Here is a 12395-nt window from a genome sequence, read left to right on the forward strand (position 1 = left end):
TATCTGAGTGGCTTAAAAGTACAAGAAAACACTTCAAAAGTGACGTTTCTGAAGAATTTTAACAGTTTTCTTGTATCTACGAACGCCAGAATTCATAAAATTGACCTAAACGTCTCGTTTTCCTATTCTGAGTCGATTCTGCATGCTCTAAGTGTGTTTGGTGGCTCAGAACCATCAAAAAACGTTGAAATATAGTTCAAATTCAATAAAAATCGACAAAAATACAGTTTCTAGCTAAAATTTGATGGTTTCGTTGCACTTTCCGAGCCTGTAGGGTATCTGAGTGGCTTAAAAGTACAACAAAACACTTCAAAAGTGACGTTTCTGAAGAATTTTAACAGTTTTCTTGTATCTACGAACGCCAGAATGCATAAAATTGACCTAAACGTCTCCTTTTCCTATTCTGAGTCGATTCTGCATGCTTTAAGTGTGTTTGGTGGCTCAGAACCATCAAAAAACGTTGAAATATAGTTCAAATTCAATAAAAATCGACAAAAATACAGTTTCTAGCTAAAATTTGATGGTTTCGTTGCACTTTCCGAGCCCGTAGGGTATCTGAGTGGCTTAAAAGTACAAGAAAACACTTCAAAAGTGACGTTTCTGAAGAATTTTAACAGTTTTCTTGTATCTACGAACGCCAGAATTCATAAAATTGACCTAAACGTTTCGTTTTCCTATTCTGAGTAGATGCTGCATGCTTTAAGTGTGTTTGGTGGCTCAGAACCATCAAAAAACGTTGAAATATAGTTCAAATTCAATAAAAATCGACAAAAATACAGTTTCTAGCTAAAATTTGATGGTTTCGTTGCACTTTCCGAGCCCGTTGGGTATCTGAGTGGCTTAAAAGTACAAGAAAACACTTCAAAAGTGACGTTTCTGAAGAATTTTAACAGTTTTCTTGTATCTACGAACGCCAGAATGCATAAAATTGACCTAAACGTCTCCTTTTCCTATTCTGAGTCGATTCTGCATGCTTTAAGTGTGTTTGGTGGCTCAGAACCATCAAAAAACGTTGAAATATAGTTCAAATTCAATAAAAATCGACAAAAATACAGTTTCTAGCTAAAATTTGATGGTTTCGTTGCACTTTCCGAGCCCGTAGGGTATCTGAGTGGCTTAAAAGTACAAGAAAACACTTCAAAAGTGACGTTTCTGAAGAATTTTAACAGTTTTCTTGTATCTACGAACGCCAGAATGCATAAAATTGACCTAAACGTCTCCTTTTCCTATTCTGAGTCGATTCTGCATGCTTTAAGTGTGTTTGGTGGCTCAGAACCATCAAAAAACGTTGAAATATAGTTCAAATTCAATAAAAATCGACAAAAATACAGTTTCTGGCTAAAATTTGATGGTTTCGTTGCACTTTCCGAGCCCGTAGGGTATCTGAGTGGCTTAAAAGTACAAGAAAACACTTCAAAAGTGACGTTTCTGAAGAATTTTAACAGTTTTCTTGTATCTACGAACGCCAGAATTCATAAAATTGACCTAAACGTCTCGTTTTCCTATTCTGAGTCGATTCTGCATGCTTTAAGTGTGTTTGGTGGCTCAGAACCATCAAAAAACGTTGAAATATAGTTCAAATTCAATAAAAATCGACAAAAATACAGTTTCTAGCTAAAATTTGATGGTTTCGTTGCACTTTCCGAGCCCGTAGGGTATCTGAGTGGCTTAAAAGTACAAGAAAACACTTCAAAAGTGACGTTTCTGAAGAATTTTAACAGTTTTCTTGTATCTACGAACGCCAGAATGCATAAAATTGACCTAAACGTCTCCTTTTCCTATTCTGAGTCGATTCTGCATGCTCTAAGTGTGTTTGGTGGCTCAGAACCATCAAAAAACGTTGAAATATAGTTCAAATTCAATAAATATCGACAAAAATACAGTTTCTAGCTAAAATTTGATGGTTTCGTTGCACTTTCCGAGCCCGTAGGGTATCTGAGTGGCTTAAAACTACAAGAAAACACTTCAAAAGTGACGTTTCTGAAGAATTTTAACAGTTTTCTTGTATCTACGAACGCCAGAATGCATAAAATTGACCTAAACGTCTCCTTTTCCTATTCTGAGTCGATTCTGCATGCTTTAAGTGTGTTTGGTGGCTCAGAACCATCAAAAAACGTTGAAATATAGTTCAAATTTAATAAAAATCGACAAAAATACAGTTTCTAGCTAAAATTTGATGGTTTCGTTGCACTTTCCGAGCCCGTAGGGTATCTGAGTGGCTTAAAAGTACAAGAAACCACTTCAAAAGTGACGTTTCTGAAGAATTTTAACAGTTTTCTTGTATCTACGAACGCCAGAATGCATAAAATTGACCTAAACGTCTCCTTTTCCTATTCTGGGTCGATTCTGCATGCTTTAAGTGTGTTTGGTGGCTCAGAACCATCAAAAAACGTTGAAATATAGTTCAAATTCAATAAAAATCGACAAAAATACAGTTTCTGGCTAAAATTTGATGGTTTCGTTGCACTTTCCGAGCCCGTAGGGTATCTGAGTGGCTTAAAAGTACAAGAAAACACTTCAAAAGTGACGTTTCTGAAGAATTTTAACAGTTTTCTTGTATCTACGAACGCCAGAATGCATAAAATTGACCTAAACGTCTCCTTTTCCTATTCTGAGTCGATTCTGCATGCTTTAAGTGTGTTTGGTGGCTCAGAACCATCAAAAAACGTTGAAATATAGTTCAAATTCAATAAAAATCGACAAAAATACAGTTTCTAGCTAAAATTTGAGGGTTTCGTTGCACTTTCCGAGCCCGTAGGGTATCTGAGTGGCTTAAAAGTACAAGAAAACACTTCAAAAGTGACGTTTCTGAAGAATTTTAACAGTTTTCTTGTATCTACGAACGCCAGAATTCATAAAATTGACCTAAACGTCTCGTTTTCCTATTCTGAGTCGATTCTGCATGCTCTAAGTGTGTTTGGTGGCTCAGAACCATCAAAAAACGTTGAAATATAGTTCAAATTCAATAAAAATCGACAAAAATACAGTTTCTAGCTAAAATTTGATGGTTTCGTTGCACTTTCCGAGCCCGTTGGGTATCTGAGTGGCTTAAAAGTACAAGAAAACACTTCAAAAGTGACGTTTCTGAAGAATTTTAACAGTTTTCTTGTATCTACGAACGCCAGAATGCATAAAATTGACCTAAACGTCTCCTTTTCCTATTCTGAGTCGATTCTGCATGCTCTAAGTGTGTTTGGTGGCTCAGAACCATCAAAAAACGTTGAAATATAGTTCAAATTCAATAAAAATCGACAAAAATACAGTTTCTAGCTAAAATTTGATGGTTTCGTTGCACTTTCCGAGCCCGTAGGGTATCTGAGTGGCTTAAAAGTACAAGAAAACACTTCAAAAGTGACGTTTCTGAAGAATTTTAACGGTTTTCTTGTATCTACGAACGCCAGAATGCATAAAATTGACCTAAACGTCTCCTTTTCCTATTCTGAGTCGATTCTGCATGCTTTAAGTGTGTTTGGTGGCTCAGAACCATCAAAAAACGTTGAAATATAGTTCAAATTCAATAAAAATCGACAAAAATACAGTTTCTAGCTAAAATTTGATGGTTTCGTTGCACTTTCCGAGCCCATAGGGTATCTGAGTGGCTTAAAAGTACAAGAAAACACTTCAAAAGTGACGTTTCTGAAGAATTTTAACAGTTTTCTTGTATCTACGAACGCCAGAGTGCATAAAATTGACCTAAACGTCTCCTTTTCCTATTCTGAGTCGATTCTGCATGCTTTAAGTGTGTTTGGTGGCTCAGAACCATCAAAAAACGTTGAAATATAGTTCAAATTCAATAAAAATCGACAAAAATACAGTTTCTAGCTAAAATTTGATGGTTTCGTTGCACTTTCCAAGCCCGTAGTGTATCTGACTGGCTTAAAAGTACAAGAAAACACTTCAAAAGTGACGTTTCTGAAGAATTTTAACAGTTTTCTTGTATCTACGAACGCCAGAATGCATAAAATTGACCTAAACGTCTCCTTTTCCTATTCTGAGTCGATTCTGCATGCTTTAAGTGTGTTTGGTGGCTCAGAACCATCAAAAAACGTTGAAATATAGTTCAAATTCAATAAAAATCGACAAAAATACAGTTTCTAGCTAAAATTTGATGGTTTCGTTGCACTTTCCGAGCCCGTAGGGTATCTGAGTGGCTTAAAAGTACAAGAAAACACTTCAAAAGTGACGTTTCTGAAGAATTTTAACAGTTTTCTTGTATCTACGAACGCCAGAATGCATAAAATTGACCTAAACGTCTCCTTTTCCTATTCTGAGTCGATTCTGCATGCTTTAAGTGTGTTTGGTGGCTCAGAACCATCAAAAAACTTTGAAATATAGTTCAAATTCAATAAAAATCGACAAAAAACAGTTTCTAGCTAAAATTTGATGGTTTCGTTGCACTTTCCGAGCCCGTAGGGTATCTGAGTGGCTTAAAAGTACAAGAAAACACTTCAAAAGTGACGTTTCTGAAGAATTTTAACAGTTTTCTTGTATCTACGAACGCCAGAATGCATAAAATTGACCTAAACGTCTCCTTTTCCTATTCTGAGTCGATTCTGCATGCTTTAAGTGTGTTTGGTGGCTCAGAACCATCAATAAACGTTGAAATATAGTTCAAATTCAATAAAAATCGACAAAAATACAGTTTCTAGCTAAAATTTGATGGTTTCGTTGCACTTTCCGAGCCCGTAGGGTATCTGAGTGGCTTAAAAGTACAAGAAAACACTTCAAAAGTGACGTTTCTGAAGAATTTTAACAGTTTTCTTGTATCCACGAACGCCAGAATGCATAAAATTGACCTAAACGTCTCCTTTTCCTATTCTGAGTCGATTCTGCATGCTTTAAGTGTGTTTGGTGGCTCAGAACCATCAAAAAACGTTGAAATATAGTTAGTAGTTATATAGTGGGGCTGCTGGCTCAGGTCAAATGAGGTCAACCCGAGCTAGGAGCCCCACAACTTTTGATCGAGCGGTCATTGATCTTTTTGGTCGACAATTGACTGTTTGTGTATGAACGTGACTGACCTCGGCGTTGACCTTGCTTTGTCATCGCCTTGTGCTCGATCTATCTGACTCTATGTCCGTAGTCAGGTTGGCCGAGCGGTTTAAGGCGTCAGATTTAAGCTCTGATTCTCGAAAGAGAGCGTGGGTTCGAATCCCACACCTGACAGTTTTTTTTGTATGCAGTTCTACAGTTTTGTTTTGCGTTTAAATGAAACACAATTTAATATTACGTCATTTATTGAGGAAATATTTCATACAACCAATTGTATAGACACTTAGCATTATTTAAAGAACAGTAACATTTTTTATTGTTAGATATATGATTATCACATGATGGGATTTCTTTAGGCAATTTCACACAGTCTTCAATTGTTTCGAGGTTCACAACTTTGGGGCAGTCTTTTCCTAGCGTTTCCATGAGATAATTTTCTTTACATTTTCCTTTTACATATAAGACCTCCACTCCATGTTCCTTGATGTATTTGAGCAAAATTTCTTTTGCAAATATCTGATCCTTGGAGCCGTCATTAAATCTCAACATGTGATGGTAACGTTCTAGATATCTGGCTTGTTTCTTGGTTTTTTCATCGAGTTCGTTGAATTGTTTGGTGGATTTGAATGTTTCATGTATTGTGTTAATTCCATCGTATATCGTAAGTTCTTTTACAATGAATTCTTGCAGAGTAAAACCTTGTACGTCAACTACAACCAACTTCATCTTGTCAATTATTTCGACTGACTGAGAAGGAAGCGACTATGCAATTGTTTTTCTATCAATCCAACTATTGTGGGTGCTATTAAATCCTAACCACTTGACATACAGTTGGTTGCCTTTCTTTTTTAAAACTTTTTCAACGAGATACACACCTGGATGCTTAACTTTTAGTAGTTCCATTTCATAGAAGCCACCTAAAATGTTTTCACCCTTTTCATCTTTCAAAAAATATGTGATGGGATTAGTGAGATTAATTTTCCTTATTACGAAAATTTCATTTGACCAATTGGGTGTGTATCCCTTATCAAAGATTCCACGATATTTACTTATTCTTACGTTGTCACCAACTGTAAATTTTTGTTTATTGCTAACTATTTTAATGCGAGTATAAGCAGCTTTTAGAATAGCTTTCTCATTACTTTTGTTAACTTGTGAGGGTTTCATTTTTATAGTACGATGATAAGAATTATTATATTGATGTACTACATTTGGCAATAAATCTAACCATTTATAATTTCCTTGCAAACTAAATTCTTTCCACATTAAATTTTTCAATGTGCGATTTACTCTTTCAACGATTGAGGCCTTTTTTAAACTGTAAACACTGTAATGATTAATTTTGTATTTTTTCATAAGATTTTGAAACTTTACATTATAGAATTCTTTTCCTTGATCTGTTTGTAAATTTTTGGGTAACCATACGATCTTGGATAAAATTGTTTCCATTGCAGTCGTTATTTGTTGAGAATCTTTCGATTTTACTGGAACAGCCCACACATATTTTGAGAAACAGTCAATAACAATAAGTATATATTTGTATCCTCTATTTGTCTTAGCATACGGTATCATTTCCACTAAATCTGCTTGTAATGTTTCGTTAATACCCTTAATTATCACCTTACGTCGTGTAAAATTAATTCTTACAGGTTTGTGCAGTTCTGCAACAATATCTCTTTTAATGGGAGTTGGTTCATACACCTTCTTGCGCTTCATTTTTATTGCTCTTGTGTTTATAATATGCTTTCTCGGACGTAACTAATGATTCTTCAAAATTCACAGGGCATTTTATTATCATTTCAGCGAACAAATCCGGTACATTTTCTGTTTTATTGAAGGCATATTTGAACGAGATACGGTCACCGTTACGTAATGAAAGTCCTTCCATTTCTTCTCTATTAAATATTTTGTTATTTACACAAATATTTATTTCATTGCTAGTAATATTTAATTTTGCAATTGAACCAATTTCTAAAGGAAACGTGTAGTGAGTTTCTTTAGACTTTAATATGTACGTGTTTTCGATGGTTTTAGCTGATTCGAAGTGAAATATTAGATTATAGAACATATAGTTCGAAATAGTAATCATAGCATCGTCAACTGAATCTGAAAGTTTAGTATGTTTCAGCAAATGACGTCCGAATTTATCCAGAGTCATATTAAGCAATAATTTTAGCTTCGCGTAGTTCTTCTATTATAGAAACGATTTCGTTTTGGTGACCTGAGTGGCCTGCTGTCTGGGAAGCGACTAACAACTTCAGTCTTTCAACTAATTCATTTGGATCTTCCCAATACACATAATCAACTTTATTTGCGTTTACTTCTTTAAACAATACTTGACCACCTTTCTTCGGCTTTTTATACTTCGTGAGAGTTGAGAACAATGGTCCTATAATATTTTTGTATTTCATAGAACTTGTACCCAATATTCGATCATTTTCATCGAAATTTCTTCGATATGCATTAGTTTTTTCTAGAATTTTTTTGTATATTTCTTTGTCTTCCACAGTAAAATGAATAGGCTTCTTTTTAAAAATGAGTTCATAAATTCCAGGCGTCCCTATAAATATCTCATTATCTATTTTTATATCTGGACCTACAAATTGTACCTCCTTCGAACCAATGTAAAATTTCTCTGAGAACGTGTCATGTCTTACGCCTGTTCTGTGATCAAATTTACTTTCTGTATCGTGATGCATTTCGTCAATATATTTTCTCGGTAATTCATCAAAATCATTTAAATATTCGTTGTAAACATCTGTATCAACGATGTTTTTAATATAATTTTTACTTAATTGAACAGATTTTTCAAGAACTTCATCGAAGTTGTAATTATCATTGTCTTTTTCGGGAATGTATTCGAACACATTGTTCTGTGCATCTGTTTTATTTATTGATTCCTCGAAATCTCCCTGTGACAGAATATCATATTTTGAACTAATCGGACTCATTCCTTGTTCTTTTTCGTTTTTGATTGTATCGATTCTTTTCACAAGGTTAGTAACTTTTGTAGCAATTCTTTTTTGTCTTGGTGTGAAAATTTCTTCTTGCATTGGTGTATTATTGATAGTTTTTTTGGCACGAACAGGAGATAGAATTGTATTTTCCAACTTTCGCTTTGTTGGTGTACTGTGCTCAATGTTCGATGCATTTTTTGTTTTCACATCTTGATTACTTTTTATTGCAGATTCACTTCTTCTCTCAATTAATGTTTCCAAATGTTTGGTAAGGGGTTCATACTTTTTTTCTTCATTTCTTTGAGTTGCTTTAATTAGTTCTAATTTTCTTTGTAAATCTTTTCTTTTCTTAATCAATTTCTTTTTTAAATCAAGCACATCTGATATTTTCGAATCCATGTCTCCTAAGACTTTCGAAAATACAAATAAACTGAATTAATCTATTTGAATTAAAGGCTTATATACGTATGCAACATTTCACAAACATTCTATAAAAAAGACTAGTTTTTTTTTTTTTTTCATATTTCAATAGTATAGATGCACATGTTTTGTTTTGTAATGATCTCTTATATGATCTTTATAATAGCAATATATACAGGGTAAGTTAGGGGTATCTGTTTCACCTCCACATTTTGGACATTTATATTTTACAGGAACTGGCATGTTGACGGTTTAAGATACTTTTATAGACTGAAATTATGGAAATGGGTCAATGAAATTATCAAATCCTTTTCTAAACCTACCACTACGAATTTCGTTCTCTTTATCGACTACTAAAAATTCATAACTATTTTGCCAGCAAAATGAACAGATTTCTTTAAATTTATCAAATGTGATATCAGTACCGATATGATCATCATAAATATGACGCAAGTTTAAATTATCTTGCTTAAATAAAATAATAAAATTTGCGTTGTCTCTTATTAGATGTTTAGGAATACATGTGTATGTTTGACATAAATAAAAACAATCTATATTTCTGTGTCGTCCCATGCTAAAATATTCTTTCATTAAATTTTGCTTGTCACATGCCACGTCGTCAAAAATGAAGACAGAATTAGTTTTAGCTTTGTGCGCTGGTGGTATGTTGTTATTGTCGAAATTGTTAAAACTATAAAAATTTATACCTTTAATAGGTTTTAGAAGATTTTCCAAATATTGATATTTTGGTTGGAAAAGAGATTTAGAATACACGTAGACATTTTCAAATCTTAAACCATTTGGATGTTCGATTAAACCTATCATAACATTAGTTTTTCCGCAATTAGACGGTCCGACAATTATACATCTTACTGTCGATGGTAAAAGATCTCCGTGTCTTTTATTCTCACTGTTAATTTTGATATCGTTATTGCTTATCGGCAATTTAAGGTTTTGAGGGATCAAACGCATTTCGACATCTAATTAAGAAACCGACATGTGGAGGGGTATAAATACTAAATTTTTCTACGATTCCATTAGTATTTTAGCTGATACGAAAGTTTGAGTATAAATGAAGATTACGAAGCGAACAAGGAACAGTCGTCGTAGTGAGACCTACAGAAAAACATATTGTGGACGTGGGATCGTAAATTCGGTTATTAATAAATTACCGTTTGAACTTCATATTCCGGGTTATAACTTTTGTGGACCAGGAACTAAATTAGAAAAACGATTAGCAAGAGGAGATAAAGGTCGAAATCAATTAGACGAAGCTTGCAAATTTCACGATATAGCTTACAGTGAACATAAAGATTTGGAAAATCGACATAAAGCCGATAAAGTTCTATTAGATAAAGCAAAACTTAGACTACGTTCTTCGGACGCATCTTTCGGGGAAAAAGCTGCTGCTTTAGGTGTTGCGGCTGCTATGAAAGCTAAAATAAAACTTGGTATGGGTTGTCGAATCAAAAGAAAAACTATTAGACGTGGAAAGGCCTTGAATTTTAACGTTTTAAGAAAATCCGCCAGGCTTGCTTTAAAAAATAAGAAATTTAAGAATATGAAGGATGCTGTAAAAGTGGCCATGAGAGCAGTAAAATCATCAAAAGGAAAAAAGAGAGTGAGACCTCTTCGTCACAGACGTATAATACCCATACCGAAAAGTGGTGGATTTTTACCTCTACTACCAATATTTGCCGCTTTAGGCGCTCTGGGATCTTTAGGTGGTGGTGCAGCAGCCGTTGCAAAAGCTGTTAACGATGCTAAATCAGCTAAAGAACAGTTGAAAGAAAACCAAAGACACAATCAGAAAATGGAGTCGATAGCTGTAGGAAAGTCAGGGAGTGGATTATATTTGAAACCATATAAAAGAGGATATGGTCTTTTTTTAGCCCCATCAAAATTTCAAAAGAACTCCCGATAAATCTTCCAAAACATGCTCTCACCAACATCGACATTTGCAAATATGTAAAGCGTTTGAAAATTCCTCGCTTCAGAGGAGTTTTTATGAAAGATTCGCTTCCAAATAAAGTGCACCTTAATGAGTGTGGTATATTAAATCTAGACAATAAGGAAGGTTCTGGAACACATTGGACAGCTTATAAAAAAACTCGAAATGAAGCTATATACTTCGATAGTTATGGAGATTTGAGGCCACCTCTTGAACTGATCAAATATTTACAGAGCAACGGTTCCTGTAATATAGTATATAATCATCAAGCTTTACAGACTTTTAAAACTATTAATTGTGGACATTTATGTCTACGATTTCTATATAACTGTTACAAATAAAATTGTTCGAAGTTAGAGCGTTTTAGTTCAATTGATAGTGTCGTTGAAGCAAGTACTACGATGTCGAACGTATTTTCATTGGATGGAAACAGTTCTGTACTTTCGAGCAGATACTATCCACCAATTATCTTGGAAGATTATAACTATGCTTTAGGATTAGAAAGTTTGGTTACTTGGAATTCTTTTCCAAATATCGATAACAATAATAACAAATTTTATTTTTTTACACCAGACAAAAAAGAGCATTATATAGAAATTCCCGAGGGTTCTTATGAAATAGAAGACATTGAGTCGTATTTAAATAAAGAAATCAAAAACTATATGGAACATTATTTTCAATACCAAACTGACGAATACGGAAATAGAATAAAGAAATTTAAAATGTCAACACCAAACTTAATAATCAGAGGAAATAATAATACATTAAAATCGGAAGTTAAATGTACCCTTGATATAAATTTTTCAAGAAAGGATTCCTTAGGAAGTTTATTAGGATTTAAGAACAACATTCTGAAAGCGCATAAAACTCATATATCAGATTTTCCAGCAAAAATTTTAAAAGTGAATGCTCTTTGCGTTTATTGTAATATAGTAACTGGTTCATATAAGAACGGAAATCCCGTTCACGTAATACATCAATTTTTTCCAACAGTACCTCCCGGTTACAAAATAGTGGAGCGACCATTAAATGTTATATATCTACCAATTAATACGAAACAAATAGATGAGATAATCGTTAAAATAACAGATCAAGAAGGAAATATTGTTAGTTTTAGAGGTGAAGAGGTGGGTGTACGTTTGCATCTTAAGAAGCTCACGTGATGGGTATTATTTTTAATGAAAATCTAAAAAACCGAAATTCGGTATATATAAATAGGACGATGAAAAGAAAATCAGTCAGTCCTTCTACAAGGATCAAACGTTTAACATTAGGGAATCGTAGATTTCTTGAATCTCTAGGATTAACGGTTTTGAAATAATATTTTTATCCAGTATAAAAAACAGCAATGAATTTTGAAATATTAAACGTAAACGAAAAAGCTGCATATGATCATTCAATTTATTATGGAGAAAGACATACACACTTGCCTTATTCTAACAGTTCATATAACTATGATGATGAAATAAGAATTCCAATTGAACATCAAGATTTATACACTTTTCCTCATTTGAGTACATTGCATATAGAGGGTAAGATTATTGTGAAAAATGAAATCGATGAAATTGTACAGAAACCAGAAATCAAATTTGTAAATAATGGCGTTCTTTTGTTGTTTAATCAAATAAGATATGAAATTGCTGGAGTCGTTGTGGATAGTATTAGAAACCCAGGGTTAGCGTCCACCATGAAAGGATATGTAACGTATAACAGTAATGAAAGCGTAGCTCTAGAGAATGCTGGATGGTTTCCTAAAAAAGATTCGAATATAATTAAAGAAAATGGAACTTTTGAAGTTTCGATTCCATTAAAAATAATTTTTGGCTTTTGCGAAGATTTCAAAAAGGCTATTTTGAATGTAAGACAAGAGCTTGTTTTAGTTCGTTCTAATACCGATGTAAATGCTTTAATTTCTTCAAATGATAAATACAAAATTAAAGTAGAACTTAGTAAAATATGCTGGAAAATGCATCACTTGTCCGTGTCCGATGCCGAAAGGATCGCCTTGATCGATATTGTAAGAAGCAACAGGGAATTGGATATTATGTTTAGAAGTAAAGAATTACATGAATTTG

At 33.7% G+C, this 12395-nt stretch overlaps 1 non-coding gene across 1 annotated transcript; it reads left to right on the forward strand.

Moving 5' to 3' along the window:
- Positions 1-5082: 5082 nt before the first annotated feature.
- Positions 5083-5166, forward strand: Trnal-uaa (transfer RNA leucine (anticodon UAA)). The gene has a single exon. It is a non-coding gene; the product is annotated as a tRNA-Leu (tRNA).
- The last annotated feature ends 7229 nt before the right edge of the window (positions 5167-12395 follow it).

The sequence above is a fragment of the Zophobas morio genome, unplaced genomic scaffold, assembly GCF_036711695.1.
Source record: "Zophobas morio isolate AGI-343-1 ecotype UQ-CSIRO unplaced genomic scaffold, CSIRO_AGI_Zmor_V1 ptg000302l, whole genome shotgun sequence".
Classification (NCBI taxonomy): Eukaryota; Metazoa; Arthropoda; class Insecta; order Coleoptera; family Tenebrionidae; genus Zophobas; species Zophobas morio.